Source organism: Eurosta solidaginis, chromosome 3 (assembly GCF_040869045.1).
Source record: "Eurosta solidaginis isolate ZX-2024a chromosome 3, ASM4086904v1, whole genome shotgun sequence".
Classification (NCBI taxonomy): domain Eukaryota; kingdom Metazoa; phylum Arthropoda; class Insecta; order Diptera; family Tephritidae; genus Eurosta; species Eurosta solidaginis.
Window position 1 is genome coordinate 227,674,699 of NC_090321.1, and position 14,701 is coordinate 227,689,399.

The 14,701-nt window shown below is 41.4% G+C and overlaps 1 protein-coding gene across 7 annotated transcripts in view; it reads right to left on the reverse strand.

Moving 5' to 3' along the window:
* Dp1 (satellite-binding protein 1 Dp1) overlaps positions 1 to 14,493 on the reverse strand; it is a 69,533-nt gene extending 55,040 nt beyond the window's left edge. For 3 of the 7 annotated variants that reach the window (XR_010951262.1, XM_067775396.1, XM_067775391.1), the window contains exons 1-2: positions 14,430 to 14,482; positions 6,602 to 6,676 (exon numbers count right to left, since the gene is read on the reverse strand). The gene's annotated coding sequence lies outside the window, so the exon portion shown is untranslated. The other 4 variants (XM_067775392.1, XM_067775395.1, XM_067775393.1 and 1 more) reach the window with 4 other exon arrangements.
* Between the last annotated feature and the right edge of the window lie 208 nt (positions 14,494 to 14,701).

Below are 14,701 nucleotides of genomic sequence, written 5' to 3' on the forward strand. Positions count from 1 at the left end.
AAAAGACGTGTTTCGATCTCCGGATTCGAAAGCGGAAATTAAAAATTTTATTTCTGTCGAAAAATACTTACAAAAACCCACAAAATGGCCCCGAGAGGGACCTAAATATGAGGCCCGATCCATAGTTTTTTTGCACAAAACATCTTTCTGCGTTGGCGTCCTTCGGCGGCGATTTGTAAAAATAATCCTGTGTGCATCCAACGCCTTTCTGCATTAGTGTGTACAAAAAAAACGAAAAATACAACAACCACATGCAAATTTGAACCGAAATGATATGACAGAAATTCAATTTTAAATTTTTGTTTTCGGATTCTAAAATCGGAGGTCGAAACGTGTCTTTTGATACCAACTTTGAAAATTTTTGTTGAAAATTACTTACTGAAAGCTAAAAATTTGCATGAAGATTCGCGGAAATTTTTCTAAAAAGTCTTAAGTGTATATTTGGATTGTTGGTGTTATATAAAAGCCGTGTTTTAACACGCGTATATCCGTTTACGCTTAAACTTTATATGGACAAACTTTAAATACACCTCTGAAATTGCTGCGCATAAATTTTGTCCTACTAAATTTCAATACGCATTATACTCAGATGTAACTGAAATATGTGTCTTTGTTTCACCCTCTACACTAATTCTATGTATTCTATGTGCGTCCACAATTCATCGCAACTGATTCAGCTATTTGTTATACCCTATGGCCATCAGAGCGTTGTGTCTCCGCTTTTCGGTACACCCTGTTGCTGTAGCTAGTAGTCTAACCACAGCCGCTAGATGGGTCTCCTAAGCATTATCTAAGCGAGGATAGGCGTTTTTTTTCACGCGCAAACGAAACGTATACGTGTGTAAAAAAAAAACACGGCTATAAATACAGTAGCTGGGCGACCGAGCTTTGGCACCGTTTCACGTAAAAACTGGAAAAATCTGAGTGATGATGACTTTTGTAGATGAGTGTAGATATGTATGTGTGTTTGTATGAAAATTTTTAAAGTCACTTTATCTTAAAAAGTTGACCTAAATCGCCCTCTCCCCCCCCTCCCAAATCGTGCTGGATCCGCCCCTGGTTGCAATGGTATTGCACACTTTCGAATGCAAAGCTAAATACACAATTCGGCAAGAATGATTTTCACATATTACATTACAAAAAGTTTTGTTAGACTCGAATAGTTTGCTATACACGATATTATATTGAGATTTTGCGAATTTTGCGATACACGAGAGCATTTTCAGTAGCACTCCCAAAAACATAAAACCACTAGCGCCACAATGACAATATGAGATATGTATACAATAAAGTTGACCAAAGTCAACTCAGCTAATTCTAGTATAGTCATTTCAGTATCCCAAAAACAACAAGCAAAATTGAGTTGAGAGAAAAACAGGTAAAACTCCAACTGGAATGTTTCACTGGTTAGCAGGCAAGATGCAAGATCATTTTCTGCTTACTACGAGGATTGCTATTTATATTTTGAGCCTTGGCAACACTAATTGTTTGCCGGCGCCATCTAACGTTTTCAATTGAAAGTTTGACGTTTTTAAGCATACACTTCTTCAGAAAATTTTAACTTTTGAGCACAACTTGTGTTGTTTACAGTAACTTAAAAATTGTATCTCAGCGAAAAAATGGAATTAACTCGTGAAAATTTTCGTGCGATGAATTTCTAGGACTTTCGACGTGGATTATCAAGACAGGAGTGCTTTGAACAACTTACTTCCACTTTTGGTGATGAAGCCCCATCCTTTGCCACTTGAAACGCTGTAATAACGAATTCCATCGTGGCCGCCGTTCGATCAGCGACGAAAGTCGTGAAGGTCGTCCAAAATCAGTTGTTGTGCAACAAAACATTGACGCTGTGCGCGAACTTATATTGCAAGATCGTCACACGACTTATCGTGAGATTGAGGCATCCCTGGGCATTAGTATGGCGAGCATCAATAAGATATTGCATGAACATTTAGCTGTGAAAAAAATTTGTACGCGTTGGATACCGCATAATTTGACAAAAGCTCCGTCTATTTGACTGGCCAAAACATCGAATTAATGAGTCACCCTCCGTACAGTCCTGTTTTGGCGCCAAATGACTTCTTTTTATTTCCGCAAATCAAGAATAAATTGCGTGGCCAACGTTTTTCGGCGCCTGAAGAAGCCGTTGATGCATTCAAAAACCATGTTTTGGAGATACCTTCGGAGTGGAAAAATGCTACGAAAATTGGTTTGAACGCATGCAAAAGTGTATTGATTATCATGGAGAATACTTCGAAAAACAATAAAGCCATTTTCGATAATAAATTACTGTCTTTTCATTATTAGGCTCAAAATATAAATAGCAACCCTCGTATTATGGATACCAATAAACCGCTGAATTATGTTGTGGTCGGTCGTATTGGTTGTGTATTCAAACTACCTGCGACTTTTGGCATGAATGCGTTCAACCGCTGACCAAACCAAGTAACACACAGAAAAAAACGGTTATCATTGACAACAGCTACGACAATGTCCCTATAAGTATGTGGTACTAGTGCCAGTATCAAGCAATTCGATAAGCGAGTACCAATTAATGCAATGAGACATTTCTTAGCTTTTACCTAATATAAACTTTATTGGGTGGAAGGGCGATATGGCCTGGAAGGTTTCATGTGGTCATACTAAATCGTTCCCGAGATGGTCGGGCTAGTGCCTTAATGGTGCCTGTTACCGGAACGTACCGGATCTGCATCCGGCAAATGACCATCAACATCGATAAAACTCCCCAAGGCCTTCGGGTAGTGTCCTTATCGCAACCCAACAACAACAGCCTTTCTAAAAGGTTTACTAAAAACTTTCATTGCGAGTATTTTATGGTTTTTGATTAACAGCTTTTGAGTCAGAGTATTTATTCAATGTTTACGGCTTAGAATACACCCGCGGCAGGTACGCCTGTGGTAAGAGGCGACTAAAATACCCAAATGATTCAAGTTGTGCAGCGCAACCCTATCTAGGGGTTGTCAGCGCAATTTTATAGCTTCTCTAACCCAATTATCAACTTCACCTACCCGCGGCGAATTCTGTTTCTTTAGCAGCCGAGACTTTGGCGAAACCAAGTTCCTCATGGAACTAAACAATTTTATAAAATACACAACCCTTATTATATAGATATGTGAGCGTGCACACATAAATGTATATACATAAGTGCACTGCAACGAAAGACATAACAAACATGAAGGAAGGTACAAAAATATGCAAAAGAAACCTGCAGCTTACAATCTCATGTACTTTCACCGCTTAAAACCTGTTACATACCAGTTGCTCATACAAATAACTTCTTTGCTTACATATATACATAAGATAACTTCTTTCATTGCAACTTCCTATTTCTTACAACCATCATCTTTCGGGAATAAATCTTTCAAAAATCACTACTAAGTTTAACTAGATTTTTGGAGCGATATTCAAAACAGTCCAGCTAAAGCAACAACAGCTTATCTTGGCTGCCAGTTGCAAGCGCCCTATCTCAGAACATGTTTGCGGAAATCCTTACCTAAACATTATTTTTACAGCTTGAAACAAATTCTAGAAAAGGAGCAAATTCTAATCGATTGCGTTCTTCAAGGAAAATCTGTATCTTTCTCAAATGTTTGCCGAGACAAGGCCAAAAGCGGGGTACTTTTTGCAATTGCTAGTAGTCCATCTGTTTTTCGTGCCATAAGCATTCTTCACGTTCTATCGAAGGCCCTTGAGTCGCTGTTATCTGAGCAAATTCACTCGCATATAACTGTATACAAATTGTTTTCACCGCTGCAGTCGGGTTTTAGAACAAGCACGCTGCACTACTGCTGTTATAAAAATTCTGGATGACATGAAATCAATTAACATTGTTGTGTATGCTCGACTTTTTAAAGGCATTTGAATCAGTTAACCATAGTATGCTATGTATGAAGCTGAAAGTCTACTTCGGATTTAGTGACGCTGCGGTAAAATTAATGATGAGCTACTTGGGTGGTAGAGCACAGCGTGTTAAGGTTGGATCGGTATTATCTGACATTACCCCAAGGTTCTATATTGGGACCGCTATTTCTTAGTATATTTATAAATGACATATTCAACACCTGTCAGCATGTGTAAATACATGGCTACGCAGATGATATCCAGATATACATGTCAGCGATGCTGGGGCAAGCCTCTGAAATGTGTACCAAGTTTAACAGTGACCTGTCATCCTTATCCCATTGGGCATCTAAGAATCGCCTTGCCCTTAACAGTGCTAAATCGTATGTACTTCCCATTTCAAAAAGACATATTAACTTTCAAGATCTTCGAAATCTTTTTCATTAATGTTAACTGTCTGCAATATGTTTCTAAAGCGACGAATCTGAGGTTCGTCATTAATTCTAGTCTGTCCTGTGTTGATCACGTCAATTCTGCCATCAGTAAAGTTTACTATACCCTACGAAACATAAGAGTATCGGCGGCCTTTACCCCGCTAGGAATAAGGAGAAAGCTGGCTATACATTAATATTGCCAATTATTTGTTATGCGGAATGTGTATATAGCAAACTAGATTCCAGGTGTGCATACAAAATAGATGTAGCCTTCAATCATGTAATGCGATATGTTTTTGGCTTAGCACGATTTGACCATGTATCTGAATGGAGGACTCGTCCTAACCTAACAGGTTGTGAGTTCTCTGATTACCTTAGAGCGAGGAACTGCATTTTCCTTTATCGTGTCATGGTAGATAAAGCGTCCATTTACTTATATAACAAGTTGGCTCTCTCGCAGTCTGCTCGCATATGTGACATAATTTTACCAAGCTACAACTATTAGAACTCTGCAAGGATATTCGTTGTCAATGCTATTCGCATATGTTCGGGTGCCCAAAAAGCAATTCTATTTAGAAAATAACTTATTGTTGTTATTGTAGCGATAAGGTTTCTTCCCGAAGGCTTTGGGGAGTGTTATCGATGTGATGGTCCTTTGCCGGATACAGATCCGGTACGCTACGGTAACACAGCACCATTAAGGTGCTAGCCCGACCATCTCGGGAACGATTTATATGGCCACATTAAACCTTCAGACAGCCCTCCCTCCCCACCACCAAGTTCCATGAGGAGCTTGGGGTTGCCAGAGCCTCATCTGTCAGTGAAACAGGATTCGCCGCGTATAGGTGAGGTTGACAATTGGGTTTGGATAAGCTATATACTGCGCTGGCAACCTGCAAGGGTTGCGCTAAAATAGCCCCTCGAATTTGGTATTTTAGTCGCCTCTTACGACAGGCATACCTACCGCGGGTATATTCTGACCCCTGACCCGCTGGAGGTATATTTACATATAACCGCTTTCAATACTAAGTTCACTTTTTTTTTTTCAATTATCTTTCGTAAGCGTTGGAAGCGTACATATACATACATACATACATATTTTCTAATGTTTAACTTTTTTCTTTTGTTATGAATTTGTTTTGGTTTCCATCATATTTTATTTTATAAACATTAACCTAGTTTTAAATTTAAAGATTGAATATTATATTATTATCCTTTTATTTAATGTCTGTTTTACTATAAAAGATCATACAGGATCTTATTGTACTAATATATATTTTTAATAAATGAAATTAAATGAAATGAAATATATATATATAAGTAGGTAATTCACAAGGTCTCTTGTTGTTGTTATTGTAGCAGTGCTTCGCCCCACCCAATAGGTGCACCGATCACAAATTGTTATCAATATCCTCTAACGGGAGTCCAAGGAAACTTGCTGTTTCAACAGGGGTGGACCATAATGAGAGGGGCGTTAGAGGCCTTGGTTCCACATTACAATTAAAGAGATGGTTGGTGTCATGTGGGGACACATTGCAAGCGGGCATACATTTTGTATGTCGTATATGCCAGGCATGCTTAACCAACGAACCGATATCATTTCGTTACGATATTTAACGTTAATAAACGAAACAAAGTCATTTCGTTTCGTTTATTAACGTTAAGAACGTCAACTTAACGAAATGATTTTGTTTCGTTTTCTGCCATATCAAAACGAAATCAAATCGTTTATGTTGATTATTAATTTCAAACTATGCTGGCAAAGCTGATTGATGGCGTAGTCATTAAAGGTGAAAGCATTAGCCAAGCTGATTGCAACTTCTCTCATGAATTTTGACAGTGCGAACATTTCTCAGAGTATTTTTGACATTACCACCAACGAATTACACAAACAAATTACATGGAGTTTGTTTGTGTATGTCCGCTCGCTGTTACCACCTTACGGCTTCACCATGGCTATAGCATTGCCAGCACAATTCAAACACAAAGTATCACGTTTTTCTTAACGTTTTTAACTTTAACGAAAGCTTTTCGTTTCGGTTAAAAACGAGATACAATTTATCTTGATAATTTCTTTATCGATAATATTTCGAAGCGTTTCAACGGAAACGGTGGAAATTTTTTGATAAACGATTAGCTTAACGTTAAGGTGCATCCCTGGTATATGCTTTGCTCTAATAAAATTTTATATAGGAAAACATGGAAACAACTCAATTCTTAAAATTTTAAAAGAATACGACTCTTGTGAATTGCCCAATAGTACACTTGAATGTTTGTACAAAATAAAGAAAGGAAAATAGACTTACAGTACTGTAAAATCCAAAAAATCCGTACTATTTAACTTCTGCGGTAAAATCCAGTTTGATAAATTTGGTTGCCTTCTACTGAAAATAAATGCATTGGAAATGATTATTAGAGAGAATTTTTACAATTTCACTAGCACATGCAGGTAAATTCATAAATTGCAATAATTTATAACTTCAAGTAACGTTAACGTTTTAAAAGCATGTATTAATTGTTAATTAATGTCTCACAGTGTGTTTCCTAAGGAGTTATGATGAGTGATATCGGATACACAGCCTATCGTCGGCGAAACGAAAACGAGTTTTAGATGGTAGAATTATCTCTACCTCAACTTTCATATATGAGATTAATGTCAGCTTTAAAACTTAGTTCAAATGGTATTAATTCTCATTTTGAAAATTTCTCTATCAGCAAAAGATTTTTTCTTTTAAGCAAAACTCTCCATACCCAGATATACTTAAGCATAGAAAAATATAGCTTTCATCGCATAAGGTTGGAGTTCAATGGCATAATAGGGTCGAGATACGACATAAACCTAAGAATATCAATATTATCAGTGTAGAAAAATATTTTGATTGCGTTAGGACCGTCCGCGGTTAACGTTTATGAAGTATCCTCTATTAACAGGATACTTCCCTTCACCTGATAACCTTTGTACAGAACATGAATAAGTCATGGAGGAATCACTTGACGTCAAGGATCCTCACTTTTGCGTACTTACAACAGAACCTTAAATGATGAACAATTCTCTCGCTTCCCAAGGCAGTCGGTTCTATGTACCGGAGCGACTCGGGATTTTTCCCGACCAAGGACTGTCATTTCAGTGTAACCCCATTTAATTTGTTTCGTCCCTCCCACAAATTGTCATCCTCCCAGCAGCTCCTTGCAGCAGGACTGCTCCATATTCTCTTGCTCCGGGAAGGTATCGAATCCAATCCGGGTCCGTCTCCTGACCTCGGTCCTGAGAAATGGTTTTGCTGCATCTGCCGGAAAAGAATCTTTTTAGGACGGTCATACTCTGTTCAGTGTGTCTCGTGTAAGGGATGGTTGCATCGGACTTAGTCCCTACCTCCGTTTGCACCGTTTGCCAGCACAGAATACATATGTTTGCGACATCCGCCCAATGCAGCTCCTGCCTCGGGTGGTGCCACTTTCCTAGATGTTCTGGTCTCCGCGACGGCAACCCCTCGGCGGGTTTCATCGCGCCATGTTGCCAGGTCGCAAACCCAAATCATCCGGGTACCCCAATGCTTGCCCAAGGACGCCCAGTCCCAGGGCCACAACAGCAATTGCGTCCTGGCCTTCCTGAACCCAGGCGTAGTCACCCGTCACTTACCCCCAGAGTGGCGACGTCTCCCCTCATGCACTTCAGAATTCTGCAGTTAAACTGTAATGGACTAACTGGGAAGATTACGGAGATAGTCAATTTCATGAAGCGGCACAACATCCGCATTGCTGCGATTCAAGAGACTAAACTCACAGCACGATCTGCATTGCAGTCCTGCTCTGGGTATAATGTCCACAGAAAAGATCGCGAGAGCGGAAATGGAGGCGGCCTCGCGTTTATAATACACCACTCTGTGCAATATCACATATTTGATCCTGGCATCGACCGCAGGGACAACGTCTTAGAACGTCAAGGCCTATCTGTCCGGTCAGGCGATGCAAACCTAGAAATCATCAACATCTACATCCCCCCTGCCACCTGTTGCCCCGGTGGATACCACCCTAATATTAGAGCCTTACTCACTGGAAACAATCGCATTATTTTAGGCGACTTCAATGCCCATCATGATCTATGGCATTCAAATTTGCGGGCGGACAGTAGGGGCGAGATGTTGGCGGATCAAATAGAAGAAACGACGTTCTGCACAATAAACGGAGACGCCCCCACAGGTATGGTAGGAAGCTGTCACAGTTCGCCAGATATCTCAATCGTGAGCGCAGAACTCGTAAACTGCGTCAACTGGCAGCCGATGGTATCATTGGCATCCGACCACCAGCCTATACTTGTTTCGCTCGAGCGTACCGCCGACTTCATCGTCACCGAAAAACGCACTTTCATAAACTTTAAAAAAGGAAAGTGGGGAGAATATAAATCCTTTACAGACAACCTCTTTGCTGCCCTCCCTATCCCGACTGATGCCCGCCAAGGGGAGCGTGCCTTTCGCAAGGTCATTGAATCCGCCTCGGCACGTTTCATTCCCGCCGGGAGAATTCCCGAAATCCGGCCCCACTTCCCGGCGGAGGCCGCAAACTTAGCGAGAGAGCGTGACCTTATAAGGCAGCTTGATCCAGGCGACCCCCAAATAAGGGATATAAACCAACGCATCAGATTGCTTGTGGATGAACACAAGCGGGCGAAATGGGAGGAGCACCTAAGAGGTTGTAACCTCTCTACCGGTGTGGGTAAACTTTGGTCCACCGTAAAGTCCCTATCGAATCCGACTAAGCACAAAGACAAAGTTTCCATCGCCTTTGGCGACAAAGTGCTGTCGGATGCGAAAAAATGCGCGAGCGCTTTCTGCCGACAATATATAATGCATTCTACGGTCGACAAAGTTAGACGGAGGGCCAACAGACACGCACATAAACACAAATTCAGCGCGTCACCAATCACCATCACCGCTAAAGAGGTTGAGGACGCCATTGGTCGCGCTAAACCATCCAAAGCAGTGGGCCCAGACGGCATAGCCATGCCGATGCTTAAAAGCCTAGGGAAAGAGGGTTTCAAATATTTAGCGCAGGTCTTCAACCTGTCTCTTTCCACCTTTGTCATACCCGAGAAATGGAGAATGGCCAAGGTGGTCCCGCTACTAAAGCCTGGTAAACCAGCTAACATAGGAGAGTCGTATCGTCCGATATCTCTCCTATCGCCAGTAGCAAAGACGCTCGAAGCCATTTTGCTCCCTTATTTCCAAGCAAATTTGCAACTAGCCTCCCATCAGCATGGCTTCAGAAAACTCCATAGCACTACCTCCGCGCTAAATGCCATTAGTACCCAGATAAATTGCGGCTTAAATCAAAACCCCCACCATAGAACAGTACTCGTAGCGCTAGACCTATCAAAAGCTTTTGATACGGTCAACCACGGCTCGTTACTGCAAGACCTGGAAGGGTCTACCCTTCCCCCATGTCTTAAAAGGTGGACCGCAAATTATCTGGGTGGTCGGCAGGCATCGGTGCTTTTTAGAAACGAAACATCAAAGCCAAGGAGAATTAAACAAGGGGTGCCACAGGGTGGTGTCCTATCCCCACTTTTGTTTAATTTCTACATATCTAAACTACCTTCACCACCGGAAGGAGTCACAATCGTTTCCTACGCCGATGACTGCACAGTAATGGCCACAGGCCCAGGCCCACAGATCGATGAGCTATGCAATAAAATAAACGGCTACCTCCCTGATCTCTCCAGTTTTTTCGCTTCGCGAAACCTGGCATTATCACCGACTAAATCTTCCGCGACCTTATTTACAACATGGACGTCCCAAATGTCTACCATTTTGAACATCCACGTCGATGGCTCTACGCTACCGACTGTCCTACACCCCAAAATCTTGGGTTTGACGTTTGATCAGGATCTACATTTTGGTGAGCACGCAGCCGCAATTGTTCCGAGAATTCAGAGCCGTAACAAAATCCTCAAATCCCTTGCTGGCAGTACCTGGGGAAAAGATAAAGAAACGCTCATGACTACATACAAAGCAATTAGCCAGCCGATTACGTGCTACGCGTCACCCATATGGTCGCCAAGCCTAAAAATTACCCACTGGAAGAAGCTACAGGCCTGCCAAAATACTGCTCTCAGAATTGCCATGGGCTGTCTTCTTATGTCCCCAGAACACCATCTACATAATGAGGCGAGAATACTCCCAATCAGGGAAAGAAACGAGATGCTGACCAAACAGTTCCTGTTGAATACCCAGAAACCTGGGCATCCCAACAGACATCTGATTGACGAGCCAGCACCGCCTAGGGGCTTAAGGAGTCATCTCCGTAAGCATTTTGAGGAAATACGGCATCTGAGAACACAGCCGTATGAAGCGAAAAAACACAAGCAGGTCCTTGGTGAACTCCACAAACAGGCGTCGGACCTTTATGCCGGGAATTGCCCGGTGAACCCAGTACTCAAAGTAAAGTATCCAAAACTTGCGGAAGAGGAACGCATACTCCCCAGGGAAACGCGTGTCACGCTGGCTCAACTTCGTTCTGGATACTGTAACAGGTTAAACTCTTACCTATCCAGAATCAACCCCGACATACAAAATGTATGCCCCGCTTGCAATGTGTCCCCACATGACACCAACCATCTCTTTAATTGTAATGTGGAACCAACGCCTCTAACACCCCTTTCCCTATGGTCCCCCCCTGTTGAAACAGCAAGTTTCCTTGGACTCCCGTTAGAGGATATTGATGACAGTTTGTGATCGGTCGCGTCTGTTAGGTGGGGCGAAGCACTGCTACAACAACAACAACAACATGAACAATTCTCAATTCGAGGAGGACTTGATCCAAGCGAAAAGAATGTCAGTGGAGAAATCGAACTCAGAATAACTTGCAGCAATGGCTCCTTTGTACTGAGTAAGCAATTTATAAGTAAAGGCTTCTCTCGACGAACAATAAACACATTTTAAGTCTCGGGTAACGTTTTACAAGGCGGTGCACCGCTTAAGTTATATCAAAAATTATCAAAGGTGGTACCAAAAGACGCGTCTGTTGTTGTTGTCTCGACCTCCGTTTTAAGAATCCGACTCGGAAATAAAAAATTTTCTTTCTGTCGAAATTTATTTACTAAAAACCGTAAAATTACCCCTAAAAATTAATAAATGTAAGGTGCGATAACCTCCGAAGAGATATAATTCCTTTTTCCCCTGCAAATTGGCCGGACGGGACCTACATGTTTTATGCCGCCTCCGAAGGGCATCTGCAAGGCAGATGAGTTTTCACTGAGAGCTTTTCATGACAGAAATACGCTCGAAGCGCTTGCCAAACACTGCCGAGGGGCGACACCGCTTAGGCAAATTTTCTTCTAATTGTAAAACCTTATTTCTAAAATTTTGATGTTGCTTTGGCCGGGGTATGAACCCAGGGCATACGGTGTGATAGGCAGAGCACGCTACCATCACACCACGGTGGCCGCCAATTGACCCCTAGAGGGTCCGAAATATGGGGCCCGATCCATATTTTTTTTTTGCATTTTTTTGCGTTGGCAGCCTTTGGCCGCGCTTATAAAAAATTACCCTTGGTGGGTCCGACACCGGCTTGAAGATCAAAATTAAATGCGCGCATACCACCTTTCTGCGTTAGTATGTGTGTGTACAACAAATCTGCCAAAAAACGGTAATAGTGCAGTTTACGGTACCCACCGAAATTTGGGCCAAAATTTTCGAGTGAGGTATCAAAAGACGAAAGTTTTTTTACCCGTTCAAAAGATATTAACGAAAAACCGAAAAAACACCCGCGGGACCCTCCGAAACCGGAGGTGGGATCCTTAGTATTTTGCGCAGAATACATTTCTGCGTTGGCGTTCTTCGGCCGCGCTTATAAAAAATAACCCTAGGCTACGCCATGCCAAGTCTGGGTGTGTGGTATAACCGTGGCTACCGCCACGGTGATGCACATTTTTTTTGTGGGTACTTCACAACAACAACCACATTAAAATCGCCAACTTCAACTGCAAATATCTCCGCACAGAGATAAAATTTTTTCTTTTCCGCCTTCGGATTATTGTTCTCGAGATTAATACGCGTCTTTTGACACCTCACTCGAAAATCTTGGCCCAACTTTAGGGTGGGTACCGTAAACTGCACTACTACCCAAAAAACAACAAGCACATGAAAATTTGAACCGATTTTTTGCTTATATCTTTTTACAGAAATACAAATTTTAATTTTCGCTTTCGGATTCTAAAAGCGGAGGTGTAGACTCATCTTTTGATACCACCTTTGATAATTTTTGATAAAAATTAGGTGGTGCACTGTCTTGTAAAAAGTTAAGGTAATAGTCTAGTTGAGGGGTCGACTGCTAATACGCTACCAAAAATATCGAGAGAGGTGTCAAACGACGCGTCTAGACATCAGTATTAATAATCCGAAGGCGGAAAATAAAAATTTTATCTCTGTCCGGAGATATTTGCAGTTGAAGTTGGCGATTTCCATGTTGTTGTTGTGTTCGTACCCACAAAAAAAATTGTGCATCACCGTGGCGGTAGCCACGATTATACCACATACCCGGACTTAGCATGGCGTAGCCCAGGGTTATTTTTGGTAATAGTCTAGTTGAGGGGTCGACTGCTAATACGCTACTAAAAATATCGAGAGAGGGGTCAAACGACGCGTCTTGACATCAGTATTAATAATCCGAAGGCGGAAAATAAAAATATTAACTCGTTCAAAAGATATTAACGAAAAACCGAAAAAAGACCCGCGGGTACCTCCGAAACCGGGGGTGGGATCCATTGTATTTTTGAGCAGAACACCTTTCTGCGTTGGCGGCCTTCGGCCGCGCTTATAAAAAATAACCCTGGGCTACGCCATGCTAAGTCCGGGTGTGTGGTATAACCGTGGCTACCGCCACGGTGATGCACAATTTTTTTTGGGGGTACTAACACAACAACAACCACATGGAAATCGCCAACTTCAACTGCAAATATCTCCGGACAAAGACAAAATTTTTCTTTTGCGCCTTCGGATTATTGTTCTCGAGATTAATACGCGTCGTTTGACAGTCTCTCGATATTTTTTGACGCGTATTAGCAGTCGACCCCTCAACTAGACTATTACCTTATTTTTATAAGCGCGGCCGGAGGCCGCCAACGCAGAAAGGTGTTCTGCGCAAAAATACTATGGATCCGACCCCCGGTTTCGGAGGTACCCGCGGGTATTTTTTCGGTTTTTCGTTAATATCTTTTGAACGCGTTAAAATTTTTATTTTCCGCCTTCGGATTATTAATACTGATGTCAAGACGCATCGTTTGACACCTCTCTCGATATTTTTGGTATTGTATTAGCAGCCGACCCCTCAACTAGACAGGTAATAGTCACTTGTAACAGTTATTATACAAAATGTCTCGTTTTCATATGCTCAAATGAATAATGGCTTTTCGAAATGACCAATATAGACATCCATATTGTACATAAAGCAACAAAGTCGTAGCCGGTATCCGTATAACACAACTATTACAAGACCCTTCACAATTTCTTTTTAATCAAAACTTTACATTTTCTTAGTCATTAAAAAGCACTTCATTGCACATATTTTAATTAATAGATCATTGATCTTTGTGCCTATAAGCATGCTCAAACATACTTTTAAAGCGAAAGTGCATTACTATTCTTTCTTCTATCACTGGGTATATATTTTTGTCTATTCTTCAACTTCCATATTTTATGTCGCGTGGCAATATTTAACTTGCCTTAATCGGAATTGTATTGAAAGTGGCACAACACTCACAACTTTTGAGGAAAGTTAACTCTTGAGTTGCACCTTAAAAATGCAGTTTTTATTTTTCTGCATTTGTAAACGCAGCAACAGCAGATTGAAAGGCAAGAATGAAAAGAAAAACGTGTTTCCCGCAGCATTGTACACACTGCACATTTGACTTGCTGGCACATCACAAAAATTAGACAGCTGCCGCTGCAGCGAAGGCGGCCTCATTTTTTTTCCCTTCGCCAACATTTTCAATTACACAAATTCACTTTGCCAACAAGTCCTCGCTTTTTCACAATACTCTTAAAACAAACAACTTTATTTGTAATCTATGCAATTCTGCTTAAATATTAACTATCTTAATAATTAAAATTTAAAAGTGCCTAAATTTTGGCTGCTCTCCGTACTGCAAATGTTAAACAAACGTACCGAATCTCAGACGACCAATTGTTAAATGACATGATGTCGTGTTAATTTCTTAATTTCTTTTTGATTTCATTCGCGTACAGAGTTGTAATATCAAACAACGAGTAGGTGGGCAACTCTGGCGACCTTTAACCCGCTGGTGTCTTGTGAATTTTAAAGGCCCCATTACTGATACTTACGGCGTTATTATGTATAACGCAACGCGACGCGAAAAGTCACTTTCACCCAAGTGAAACCAAATTCGTGTC